The 14648-nt window shown below is 40.9% G+C and overlaps 1 long non-coding RNA gene across 1 annotated transcript; it reads left to right on the top strand.

The window, feature by feature from the left end:
• Positions 1 to 5810: 5810 nt before the first annotated feature.
• On the top strand, positions 5811 to 10796 carry LOC112670875 (uncharacterized). The gene is made up of 4 exons (XR_003143262.3): positions 5811 to 6151; positions 7731 to 7805; positions 8450 to 8547; positions 8659 to 10796. It is a non-coding gene; the product is annotated as an uncharacterized LOC112670875 (long non-coding RNA).
• Positions 10797 to 14648: the final 3852 nt, after the last annotated feature.

Below are 14648 nucleotides of genomic sequence, written 5' to 3'. Positions count from 1 at the left end.
ACCTCCTTACCACTCGCTCCTCTTGAGTTCTGTTCCCACCCCTCCTGCTCCTGCAATTGCTCTCAGGAAAGGCTCCATGACTTTCTAACAACAAACCCAATGGTGTTTTGGTCAGTCTGCCTCCTCCATGAGAAGAGCAAGACTGCATGAAGGGAGAACCAGAGATTCAAGCAATGAAAAGGGTCAAAAGGGAACTGAAGGGATTGGATCAAGAGTGTGGGTCTGTTCATGGCCCTGTGGTCGTTTTCTCTTTCTCTTCCTCGGAGTGATCATCAGTGGTCACTTCTGTGCACCATCCCAGGTTCTCCATCTTCAGCCCTGGCCTTTCTTTAGTCACGAGGGCCCATCAGAACTCTGGTGTTACAATATCATGCAGTTTCCGAATAGCCTGAAAAACTTACACAGCTTTCAAATATTCTATTATGCCGTCAAAACTTTGAGACTTAATTAAAGCACACAACCAAAGGCTTATGAGGTTCCTCATCACATTAAATCCTATGGAGTGTCTGCCTCCAGAAGGTAAAGAGCTTTACTTAGGAATGCATGGAAAAAACTGGAACTTGTCTGAATGGAATAAGTGCTCAAAACACAGGAGGTATTATGAGTATTAATGAGCACACAGGTTAGTGGAGAAACATCCCCCTCATGGCTCCATTAACCAATCTGCCTGTTTTCTCCATTTTTTAGTAAGCAGGAAAAAAATTAGTTTGCAGTGATGATTGTCAAGAGAATACAATAAAAGAGCAAATTACTTTCTCTTCTTGTGTGCCAGAAATGAGAAACACCTTGCCCTGGCCTGGCCTCTAGAGGGCCATTATGTGGTCTACTTCTTTTTGTCAACTATCATAACGACAGTGTGAGAAGACGGACTATACTGCCTCTCACCTCCTACCCTTGGATTGGCCTAAACCGTGGCATCAACCATTTCTTGAATCAAATATTTTATCACTATAGACATGTTCTAAGCCTCAAAATATGTTCTTTGCAAACTGTGTGGACTGAATTACTGTATATAGAGAGACACAGGAAGATTTTCATGTTTTGTTTCAATGTTTCCACCATGGGAAAACCAGTAAAATTTTGTACATCTTACTGTAATTACAAAATACCTCTACAAAATGCATTACCTTTCCTATCAATCAGTTCAGGATTCCAACTCATTTGCTCAGCCAGCCAGAGAATTCCGTACTTGGAAAAAGTGCACTTCTAAACATCTTTCTTTTTTTTATCTTTTGATACTATGAAGCAACTGTCCATATTTCCCTTTTTTGCAATGACCACAAGGAAACTCAAGCTCAAATTGTAGTCTGATACTGGTAGTAAAATAAATTACCTACGTTCACTAGCAACAGGTAAGATCTGCATTTTATATCTAATTTTACCCTTGGTGTTGCACGATTTTTAAATCTCGTTTGATTTTGTTTTTACTCTTGTTATCATATGTAATTCTATAAGCTTCCACGAATCGTACTAAAATAAAATCCAAACTCTCTTATAGCCAGAAAGAGCAACCTCTCTCATTTTGCCCCTGATTGCCGCTCTAAATACATTTGCCATCACTCTTCTCCCAGTTCACATCGGCCTTCTGCTATTCCTTGCACTCACCAAGCACTTTCTTTTCTCAGCGCTTTTGCACTTGCTGTTCCCTCTTCCTGCTATGCTCTTCCCCTCCAAGGCTCACCCTTTCTTTTCCCTCTAATCCAGTGTCACCTGTCCAGATGGGCTACTCCTGGCCGGCTACCATGTATAAAGCAGTGTCCTCGATCCCCTTTGCCTCCTATCTTGCTTTACTTATTTACTTTATTTTAGAACATTTATCATTATAGAACATTATAGAACATTTTATACCAGCAGCCTGTGGGAGAGTGGTTATGAACACAGACTTGGGAACCAGACTGGATTCATATTCCAACTTGACCACTTCCTAGTTATGTGTCCTTGCCTAAATTTTTTCACCTGTCTGTGCTCAGTTTCTATGTCTATAAATGAAGAGCATATAAAATAGTGCAAATAGCAACGGCTAAGTGTTTCTTTTGTAAATAAATAAATAATTACTCTTTATCATCTAACTCTCAACTTGATCTGTCTCATGCATCACTATATTCTTAAATTGAATAGTACCTGACATATGGCTGGTGCTTAATCTGTTGAATAAATTCTTTGCTGGGACCAAGGAAGGGCATTAAAAGTTTAATAAATCCATCTTAAACCTGTGGTTGAAGAGAAGGAGGACTGGGCTAAGACTTGGAAGACAGGGATTTCGGGTCTTGCTCTGTTACTTGCAAGCTAGTTGATTTTAGGCAAAGTAGTTATAACCTGCCCAAGTCAACTAAACAAACTGGAATAAGAAAAGACTGCTCTGGTCCAGAGGTACTGGGAAAGTAAACAAGCCCGCCCTTGCTCCATAAATAAGAGCTATATAGTGTTCCCCAAGGAGAAAGTGAGGCTGGGTTTGGTTTATTAAGCACTTCTCTGTGCTGGGCTCTGAAATAAGCTCCAGAAATATGGAGACTAAGGACTTGGTTCACCCTGGGAATATAAAGACGAAAGACTTTTTAATTTATTTTTATTTTTTGAGGGCAGCTCTAAGGGAAATGACAGAATCACAAGAAAGAAAAGTAAACAATTATGATAGAGTGATGAGTGCTCTGGTTGGGGTAGGTTTTGGAATCACAGAAGAGAGGCACCTACTCAAGGCACCTGAAGGTGTGACCTTCACACTGACACTTGGAGGGTAAAGTGGAATTGTATGGGTGGGGAGGGCTGTTCCAGACAGAAGGAGGAGTGTGCATGCAAAGATGGGGAGCTGTTTCCATCTCACATTTTGGGAACTGAAGATCATTCGTCACACCAGGTGGAGGGGCCACATAAGAGGAGGTGGGCAATCATGCTACAGGACAGGTAGGGGCCCAATCTTCTCGGGTGATACTAAGATTCTCCTCCTTCTCTGTAAAAGTGGGTGAGTATCCTCTGGAGCTCACACATCTCTCCTTGCCCTGGGAACCATCTTGATTCCTCGTGGCCTCGAAGCTGCCTGCTGAGATGTATGTCTAGTGCCTGAGGGAAGCTGACAACATTCCTCAGAGAGGAGGTGGGTGATATAACCCAGGCTGTCAGACTTAGTCAAATTTTTCCTAGATGAACATGCATTAAGCCTTCCAAAGCTTGAGGAGAAGGCTCAAGAGAAGGCATGGCAGAAGAGAGAGAAGAACAGTCAGGGTTAGGTGCTTGCCTAATCTTTTAGACACCTTTAACCTATTCTTTCTTTTTCCCAAATTATTTCTTTCACTGCTTTCTCCCATCATGGCAGATGGGTTCCACTGATGGCCCCAGCTCACCACCCATCTCTGTACCTATGCCCTTTGCCATGTGAACTATGGCAGCAAGAGGTGAAATCTATTTCCCCACCTATTGAACATGGCTTGGCTTGCTTTGGCCAATTGAATGTGTTGGAGGTGCTGGCCTGCAGTTCCAAGCCTAGCCCTCAGTTCCCTGCTGGAACCCTGCCTCTACCATGAGGATGAGGATGGGTTGGCCTTCTGCAATATAAGAGGCAAATGGGAGATAGCAGAGTAATTCCTATGGAAACCATTCTAGATCAGTGACCCCCAGTCATCCTGTCAGGTAGCTGCAGAAACATGAACAAGTTCTAGCTGAGGTGGGCCAAGCCCTGACCATCTGCAGAACCACTTACCCAACCCTTAGGCTTGGAAGAGATGATTAATCGTTGTTGGTTAAACTACAGTGTTTTAGAGGGTTTGCTACTCAGAACAGCTAGTTAATATAGTTACCAATATCCTTTTCCTTTTTGCCTCAGCTACCCCAAAAAGGGTTGAAGAAACATGATCCTAGTGAATAAATTAGGGAGAGGGCTGGAGTCACCATTGGGGTTTCTTCCCTCTACTCTTTCATCCTAGGATTAAAATTTCCACTATGTGAGTACTAAATGCCCAGAAGAGACACCACTTGGGCTGCGAAACATGTTTTCCACTCTGATAAACCACTTTTCCCTTTACCCACAGCATGGCTCCTCTGCATTCCGAGGTTGAAGGTCAGTGCTAATTGGCACCAATGCTCAAATCTTCTCTGGGCATCGCCTCACAAAAAAATCCTTGCAAAGTGGAGAATGGCTGGGGCGGGGGGGTGTGTGTCATGGAGGGGGGAGGACAGCACAATTCTGATCAAGGGCTAAAGATAATTTCACTGGCTCACTATGGGCCTTGTTTGTTGGTGATAAAAATAAAAGCTGAGAGCTCAGCAACCAGAGTGGCTCCAGAGCTGATATGTAGCCAAGTTGTCTTGATGAAAAGGCAGGGAATTGTAAGGCCCACTTGCCCTTTAATGGGCACTTTGTGCTTGTCTGGCCTCTCAGCCAGAGATCAGGGAAAATCTATTAGTGAGATCCACACCATTCACTTCCCATGCTCAAGCCATCTGGGAGACGTCTTACACATTCCTTTTCTGATCCTCTAATTGGAACTGCTGACTGACTCATGTGTACCTGAGTGGCTTAAGATGGGGATGCGGAGAGCTCCAGTACCAAAGCATTTTAAAGGGCAGCAGGAGATGTCATTCACGCTGTCCACAGATCCTTTTGGGTAGATGTGGATGGATGCCAGGAACAGCCGGCTTGGAAGGTCTCTGTGCAGAGATGGTTGATTTGTAGTGACCTCTGACTGCACTTCTGTAGCTGAATTCTGCCGACGTCAGTGAGCTGAGACTGAGTGTACTGGAAGTTAGCTGGCAAAAAGGCAAGGCTCGTTTTCTGAGCCTTCGCTCAGAGTTTCAGAAACCCAGACAGGATGTCTTCTGAAAGAGGCCTTTTAGCTATAGTGTTCAATGCCAAGAGGTGAGAGCTACTTGCAAATTTAACAGGGAAAACAATTCAGTTATAGTCAGTTGGTTCCAGTTAATCACCCTCATGGGTCTTCAGATGGCTGAAGGAGATATGGACCATTGTTTGGTCAATAGCTTGCACTCTTACAATGACTCTTCCAGTCATTGCCTGGAAGGCCGGCCTGCTTTTGTGCACAGGTGACAAGGTGTACTTGCTCAGTGTGACTGGGATGGTAAGGGAGAGACTCCAGGGGAAGCCAGGCTTCTTCCCACCCTGCATTCCTTTGCATTTCACAGCAAAGGCTTCTTCTAAAGAAGGCTTTTCAAATTTTTATTGGGTACCTACTATGTGCTGGGACCACTGTGTATGGGAATGTAAGAAGGAACACAATGTGGCTCCTGTTCACATGTTGCTCAAGAGCACCAGGCTCTTCCTCAGAATGCTCTGTCCTTCGGATTCTCTGGGAACCCAGCACAGCAGCCCTTCTCTCTCTGTGTGCACTAGGATCTAATCTAACTGGATGTACCTAGAAGGCTGAAGGTTGAAATGGGTTTTTTCCTTCCCCTGGATATATAACGAGAGACTCTTCTTTCTTACATATTTATGAAAATGAAACTTGTATTTTGTTAATTTTTGTCCCATCACATTCCAAAATGTGTGTGTGTGTGTGTGTGTGTGTGTGTGTGTGTGTATTATAGGTCTTTAGATAAAAAGGGAAAGGATACAAGGGAGACTACAAGTAGGAAGAAACATATATATGTCATGAAATCCTGTAAATTTGATTGGGGCAGGAATGAGGAGCACAAATTTGGCTTTAGGCACCTTGCTTCCTAGGAAAGAAGAAAACCTATCTGGAATGTGTGGGCAGAAGACCCAATGATGCAGGAGGTCTTTATTGTCTCAGCATTCTGCAGAGAGGTGGGCTGGGTGCATGAGGGGCTGTGCTCCAGAAGAGAGGCCACCCATTCTTGTTTTTCCTTTTACTAGGGTGAATACGAGAGAATCTTTACACAGGAAGCTTTAGGCTCAGGTGCCAGCTATACTTAGATATTAGATTTTAGAGATCTTGGTCCCTCTTGTTGTTTGATAGTTGGGAAACAGCCTCTCCAGCTGGAGGGAAGGGGTTTCACTGTCTCAGCTAGCTTGTTGCATGGCAACAAGCCAGAGAACGTCTTGGGTCATTCTTTGAAGAATCCTCTTGCTTCCAAATCTCCATATTTGCACTTTAGAGCTTCCTGACATTAAAGACTTCATCTCTGGGCAAACCCCAAATAACGGGACCATCAAGCAATAGTGGATGTCACAGTAGCAAATGTGAGGCCAAAGGATTTTGTGTCAACTCTCATATCATACTGCAGAAATGGTAGTATAATGCCCACAATATGCCATGTGAGGCACTGCCTTTGGGCAACTCCTTTTCCTGCAAGATAAGAAGCATTCCCATAATCTATTATGTGGCAGGATCCTGGGAACTTGCTCCTGGAGGCTTCTCATCACTGTGCCCTGAGGGCTCTTACTGCCTTTAATCTTCCTCCCTGCCTATATATTATCTTCATCCCTTCTTATCGCCCCCAGATAAAGGAAGAATATAACTGAACATACTCCCACTCAGTTTGTCACATAGCTGGCTAATGTGTTGGGTCAGCCACGCATTCTTTCAGTCCAATCTACTATTGAGTACTGAGACAATCAATTTCTTAGGTAATAAAATTAATTTCTTAGCAACCAGATGAGTCTGCATTATCTATAAGACAACTGTGCCAAGGTATTTCAAAAAATCTACAAAGTGGTGATGAAGTATCTACTCATTATAGGTTAATAAACTGATAGTATAAGACATTTATTCATTTTCATATAAATGTAGCTACCCGTTATCCTGATTTATTCCCCAAATTTAGTCTTGTGTGCTTAAATTGAGAAGTTACAACATAAAAGGTTTATCTTTATAGCTGTCACTAGTGTCATATTTATATACATGCTACAGTCACCAACACTTTCACAATTGAGTAGCAATATAAATTGAATAACTTTAAAGACTATATATGTTTCCCTCTAGTACAAGTGTACATTCATTTATATTATAACACCATTTCTGTAAAGGATTGGCTGTAACAGAATGGAATCCAAATGGGTTCAACCACTGCTCTCTTTTTTTCTACTTGAAGCACACAAAATATCACTTTAGTTTCCTTTCTTATTACTATAAAAATAATATTAAATGGGAAGGAATGACAGATGGAAATATATGCATAATAAATTGTTTAAGAATTAAATTTTTACTTATATTTGCCAGATTACTGTTCACATTTTAATATTTCTCTACATTTTCTTCATCTAATAAGGGAGATTATAGCTATATCATATATATGATATATGATATATTACATACATATATATTATATAATAAGGGGGATAATATTCCCCTCATGAATATGTTGTAAGGATCAATGAAATGGTATATGCGAAGCATTAGCATTTGGAGTACCAGCAAAGCATTAGCATTCGGAGTACCAGTACTTAATAAATGCTAATCTGTATCATAAATATTGTTAATATTTATTTATTTATTTATTTGAGAGCAAGCGAGTGCGTGAGGGTGGGGGTAGGAAGGACAGAGAGAAAGAGGGAGAGAGAATCACAAGCAGACTCCACCTCCAGTAGGGAGGCTGATATAGGGATAAATCCTGCAACTCTGAAATTGTGGTCGGAGTCAAAATCCTGACTCCGATGCTTAATGGATTGAGCCACCCAGGCACCCCTAGTACTGCTATTATTTTAAAAGTTGGGCAAAAAGATGCCAAATCAAGCTGTTCACATTTTCCCTATAAGTTCTTTTTAAAAAAGAACCTTTGAGTAAACTCATCAATTATTTTATTCTTTTTCTAACACTCAGGTCAACTAAAAGAGAGTTGCTGCTGTATAATTTCAGCCCATGTGCAGGTGTAAGCATTAACATTAAAGATGGAAGGTCTGTATTGGCATTTTTGGTCACTATATTTTAAAGGAAATTTAGTCTTCTTGTCTAAGATCACAGAAGGAGAGGCAGAGAAGAGAGTAGAATGAAGGTTCTAGGTTCTAGGTTCCGTTTCTTTCATTATCAATTTTCAAATGGTTATTGAGCTAAACTCAGTTAATATGAAGCTTATTTAATATGATGATCATTGGATATGAACCTGGGGTCCTACTATTAGGATCTATTATTAGGATTCTAGTAATAGGATTTGTGTTCATGTATAGAGAAAATTCTCTTGAAGTTATAAATGTAGTCCTACTACATTATGTATGTTAATGTTATATAGCATTAACACCCAACAGCTGAATTACTATACTGTACAACATTATATATCCTTTCCAAATGTCCTGTAGAAACTAAATATTCTATTTTTTTATAATGTCAAGCTCCTCCTACTTTTTACTCCTGCCAAAGGAAGGAAAAAAAGGAGAGACAAAACAGATGGATACATTTTAGTTCATTCATGGAATTCAGATTAAAGTAGCTGCTAATTCCTAATAAATCAGGCATTCTGTCTTTTATTTTCAAGTAATTTTTAACCCCTCCAGTTGACATTGCATTTCCTTTACAATGTTATTTATTGCCATCCATGTAAATAGGCGACTTCGGAGAACGAAATGAAAAACTCTGTGAAGTGTGTTTGGAGTACTAAGTGACATGTGTGACCAGTTCTTACAGTGTGGAGGGGGTGTTCTTGGTATGTTAATGGCTCTCAGCATTCTGTCCCCTTTGTTCTTTGTGGTTGATAGAAGTCTGGAAAGTGTACTTTAGATGTTATTTGTATTAAACTTCCTTTTCTATGTCATAGAATGATGAGATCCTCATAGAGAAGGCTGAGAAATACGAAAGGATTCCGAGGAAGAAGGATCTCTCGACTCCTAAGAGTATCTGCTGTCTAATTACAGAACCAATTTTGGGCCCATTACATAAGGCAGCAAGCCTCAAGCAGCATATAGCACCGGAACAGCTTCAGAGAGACCTGGGCAAGTCATGCTACCTTGGAGAGCTCTTGTTGAGAGGAGCCACTGCATTATGTCTACAAGACTAGACTGTAATGGGAGAGCGTGTCACATATTCTTCCAACAAAAATGGACACCTGCATCATTATGTCTCCCTTTGCATCCATTCTGTAATATGGCAAAGGAGTGATTAAGCCCCAATGTCAGCCTATGACTGGAGGTCTTTAATGTGCATGATCAGAGTGTAACCCCAGGGGGCACATCTTAAAGGGGCAGGATTCCCTTCTCCAAGAACATTCAGAGTGCAAACAAACCATTATGAACCAGAGAAGAAAGTTGGGTAAATCCAAAGGAGAGGAGGAGAGACTCTTTCTAAATGAGCTAGATAGAAGTGCACACTATATTTTTCAATAACTTTTATTAGACTTCTTTCATCACAATACCTATGCTACAAGTAAAGATGACATATTGACAAATCCTTACACACAGGAAGAGAAGCTGAAGTCAGATTTACATTTTTAGCCCTAAAGCAAAACTCTATAAAGCACATACACATTTATTCAACATTTGACAAAATCACACTCATGATGTGTGAGACATCATGTACCCAGCACACTCCTCGTTCCTGGATCTCAAATCTACTGGGGATGCTTCACAGGAGGTTATATCAACATGATAGGAGAGATAAGAGGAAAAGGAGGTGGAAGGCATCCTGCCTGTCACACACCAGGCAGCTTGAGCTAGTAAAATCAGACCCCTTGCAAAGAGACATGGTATCTTCTCATGTATCTGCGGTCCTCAGATCTCCACATAGCTGAAAGTTTAAAATATGAGCCTACAGCCATGTCTTTCAGCACGTCATACACCAGTCTGGCCCAAAATGCATTGAAGCCCAGGGACAAGTGAATGCATTGGAATTTGGCTGGTGAGTGGCAGGGTCCCTCTGAGCTTCCCAAATGGCTTTTCAAAGATCTGTAATTTGGCAAAGCTACAAACCTCTTACATTAACTGAAGATACTTCTTCATTTTTAAAAATTGTGGTAAAACATTACATAACATGAAATTTACCATTTTAACCATTTTTAAATGTACAGTTCAGTGGCATTAAGTGTATTCATGCTGTTGTGCAACCATCACCACCATCCATCTCTAGAACTTTTTATCATCCCAAACTGAAACTCTGTACCCATTAGATAATAACTCCCCATCTCCCTTCATCCTAAAATCCATTCATATTGTAAATGACATTTAATGTTATAGTTTTCATTCCCGATTGCTCCTGTATATTATTGTAAAAAAAAAACCCTCCATTTTTGCTGCCCTTACATGCTGCTGCATAAGATGCTAACAAAGGTTTCTGGAATTTTTATTTTTCACCACAGAACTGAGTTTTCACCAGATACATTAAGACACTAAACTAGCGTGGGTGGCAGTACTTGAATCCTGCTTCCTGTCACTCCCATGTGGTTAAGGATAGTGTACGGCCAGTTGTTACTAGTGACTACTCCAAGACATATTATGACACACACCCTCCTGCTCAGCCACAGGGCAAGGACCTCAAAGACTTGGTCTGGAAAAGGATACCCGTAACTACCTCCATTCCTGCTCTTAGATTTCTTCAGTCTTTCTTCTTCCAAACTCCAACATGCCAGACACCCCTACTTTCTCTAAGGCCTATATTCCCTCACAAGCCATCACTTACTAGAATATTTTTCACTGTAACAGACTTATTTCCATACAGTCTAGTATTCAAAATAGCTTTCCTTTTACATTCTCACAGTGCACTGAATTAGCCATGTCTTGATTCCCTTAAAAGGCTTTAAAAAATTATAACAGGGGGATCCCTGGGTGGCGCAGCGGTTTGGCGCCTGCCTTTGGCCCAGGGCGCGATCCTGGAGACCCGGGATCAAATCCCACGTCGGGCTCCCGGTGCATGGAGCCTGCTTCTCCCTCTGCCTGTGTCTCTGCCTCATTCTCTCTCTCTCTCTGTGACTATCACAAATAAATAAAAATTTAAAAAAAAATTATAACAGATTAAATGGACAATTTGAATCAGTATAATTAACTGTAGGAGCTGTCTCTTGGTCAAAATGAGATTTTCCATTTTAGTTCACAGTTAGCTAATCATGTCTTCACTTGTTGCCTCATTCATTCCTACAAGCATTTATTAAACACCATCTATGTGTCTGTGGCTGTGCAAGGCACAGGAGATCCAGAGATTTTTGAGTTACAATCCAGTGGAAAGACAAACAGAAACATTCAGCCAGAGCCCAGCATAGCTCCTTAGAAGACGTGCTTTGTGAAAAACAAAATGCAGTGGGAGCCAGTAGATGGAGTCACCTACCATGCCAGACCTCACAGAGGATATGACCCCTGAACTGATCCCTGAACAAGGAAGAGAGAGTTGTGTGAAAGAGAAGGGAAAGAAGGTGTTCTGTACAGAAGACATGGAGTCTTCCTGGTGGTCACTAGTGGATGGAGGACAGGAGGAAGGAGGAGCAGAGAACCTACTATTTTCAGTGACTAGGTAGATAGTGAGTATGTTTATTGTTACCTTACTGCAAATAACATCTTCAGACTTAATAGTGGTTTAGTCTACCATCTTGGAAAAAAAAAATTGAGTTGCAGAAGCTTTCACATAGACATATCTTCTGTCACTTTAAATAAATCTCAATGGGATACTGCCTTGAGTCCAGGTTACAGAGATATAGGACTGTAACAACTGATATCTTCACTTTATAGAACCACTAACTTATGACTTTTACTCCCAACTTTTTTATTTTGAAAAATTTCGAAACTATAGAACTTTTCAAAGACCAGTACAAGGAACACCTGTATACCCGTCATTTAGATTCTACAACTCTCAACATTTTGCCACATTTTCTCTCTCTCTCTCTCTCTCTCTCTCTCTCTCTGTCTTTCTCTCTCTCTTTCTTGCTCTCTCTGTCTCTGTCATTATTGAGCCATTTGAAAATGAGTTACACTTGGGGCGCCTGGGTGGCTCATTCAGTTAAGTGTCTGCCTTTGGCTCAGGTCATGATCCTGGGGTCCTGGGATTGAGCCTCACATTGAGCCCCACATCTGGCTCTTTGCCCAGTGGAGAGTCGGCTTCTCTCTGCCCCTGTCCCTCTTCTCTCTCCCTCTGCCCCTCTGCCTGCCTGATCTCTCTCTCAAATAAATAAATAAAATCTTTTTTTACAAAAAGAAAGTGAGTTGCACTTATGATACTTCAACCCTAAATGCATCTTCTAAGAGCAAGGACTTTTTCCTATATAACCGCAGAATCATTGTTGCTGGATTTTGTTTTTGTTTCTCATGATTATATTCAAGTTAAACATTTTGGTAAGAATACTAAATAAATGATGTTATGTACCTCCCCACCATATCAGGAGGCACTGACAGTCTTTCTTGTCAGCAATGATGTTAATTTGGACCTCTTAGTTAGGTGATATCCTTCTGTTCTCTCCATTGTAATTCATAAGTTATCTATATGACAATAATTTGAGACTATGCAACATATTATCCAGCAGTCAAGGCATCTGTTGATGACTCTTGCCTATCAATAATTATATTAGTAGGCCTTAGTTTTAAACTAATTAGTTATGGTTCCTCCATTCCAGCATTTAAGGTCAGATTTTTTGCTGCTGTTGTTTGTTGTCTAAAAATTTGAGACAAAAAAAGATCATCCAATTCTATAAAAATATTTCTCATGAAATAGAGCATATGTTAGGAAAATAGCCAAAAAAACATTGTACAGCTATATTTTAGAAATCAACATGTATTTTTTAGAAAGGAGAGTTCTTGCATAAGATTTAATAGTGTCCATGATGTTCAGCTTTTGTAGTTTGTGGAAAAAATGCTGTAATATGTCATTTAACATCATAAAGGAATCTCATATCTGTCCACTGATAACTCATTGGCAATACACTACAGCTGTTAAAAGGCAGCTCAGGAAAGAAAAAAAAAAAAAAAAAAAAAAAAACAACCACAAGCCAACCATCTGACTTTAATTAGGAAAGAGAATAGTCCCCAAATGTACAAAGATGAGGTCTTTTGCAGGTCAAAGTATTATAGCAGAATTTGAAAAAAGGTGATTTAATGACCCTATATGTGAAAGTTAGCTCATGCTTTAGAGAATTATAATATGGAGATACAGTCCCCACCCTTTCCTGACAATAAGACAACCTTTGCTATAGCTCCAGTAAACACTCATCTAGGCATAGAAATTCATGTTTTCTAATTACTGACGGCCTGTCAGACACCAGGGCAGAGATGCCATTAACCTCAATGGTGAAGGCTGTGGGTAAAGCTAGTTCCGGGGATGTAGAAGATCAGGATTTCAGTTTGGAGCAGGATACATTTGAGACAACCATTCAACATCCAAGTGGAGATACAGAATTGAGAGTTAGGTATATGAATTAATACTTAAGGGAATGGTTATAGCTGAAGGCATACATTTCAGAATCATTTGACAATAGATGCTATCTAAAATCATGGAACTGGAAGAGAATCAGCCAGGGAGTGAGTATAGAGAGAGGGGAAGAGATTAAGAGATGCATGGACCAAGCCAGGGACATGTCAATGCTATGAGGTGAAGGGGTAAAAGCACTATTACAGGAGACTGAGAAGGAACAGCCAGTGGAGTTGAAGGAAGGTGAAGTGTGTATCGTCTTGGAGAACAAGTGAAGAAATCACATGCATGAAGCTGGAGTAATTACGCTAGTGTTATTGAGAGTCAAGTTCATTGGGGACCAAGATTTGGATTTAGCAACCTAGAGGTCATTGGCAAGGACAGTGAGTTTTAGGGACAAATGGGGCTAGGCAGGCCTAGGTAGGGAGCCATGGAAGCAGGCTCACAAAAATCCCAAAAATGCTGAGGTGTAAGGAAACCAGAAATAAGGGAACAAACCAGACCATCTTGCCCTAGGTGTGGGCGGAGAGGTTGTCTTTTTTATGACAGTCATCTGTGACCAAGAAAGAATAACCAGACCCCAAAGAACTAAGGCATTTAAGATGCTATCACCAGTCCTTACTCAATGGTGATATTAGTAGATAATGTTAAAAGGATTTGGGTTCCCCGATTAGGCTCTCAATAAAAGACCAACTCTACAAGCCCTCAGTGGCAACCCTCTTGGGACCTCTCTCACTTGTGAAAGCTTTCTCTGTATCTTTGCTTAATAAACTTCTATCCCTTTTACTCACTCTCCTTTGTCCACAAGATCATTCTTTGACTCTTTGAGACAAGAACCAAGCTCTCCCATATCTACAGGTTTGGTGGGGTGACAGAGGTCAAATCCAACTGAATTGGCTTAAATGAGAAGAGGACAGGAAAAGGAAGCACTGACACTGGATGCCTTTCAAGGAGTTTTGCTGGAAGGTGGGAGGAAGCAGGCAAAGAAAGAGGGCAGTGCCTGGAGGAGAAAAACACAGGATAATTTAGTTTGCATTTTGTCTTTAAGATGAAAGAGATAACAGTATGGTTGTGCACTGGTGGGAGGTGGGAGGAGAGGGGGGAAACTGTTGATATAGGAAAAAGCTGAGACAGTTGCTAAAATGAAGCCTTTGAGTTAGAAATGAAGGGGAGGGGCAACAGTGTATACAGTCCAGACCCTGGTAGGTAGGAAGATATTGTTGTGGCAGTTGGTGGAACTTATTTTTCAAATATTTCCATTTTGTGCTCCAGTGACATGGGAAGCAAGGTCATCAGCTAAGAGTGAAGAGAGAAGAAAAGGTGTAAGAAATTTAAGGGGCTATGAGTTTGTGAGATAGTTATCTATAAGGGAAGGCAATGCTGATCAGTTCCAAAAATTAGAAATAGTGCAAACTGGAGCATACAGGT

Source organism: Canis lupus, chromosome 14 (genome assembly GCF_003254725.2).
Source record: "Canis lupus dingo isolate Sandy chromosome 14, ASM325472v2, whole genome shotgun sequence".
Taxonomy (NCBI): Eukaryota; Metazoa; Chordata; class Mammalia; order Carnivora; family Canidae; genus Canis; species Canis lupus.
Note: the sequence above shows the minus strand (reverse complement) of the source record. Positions and strands in the feature narration are given on the sequence as shown.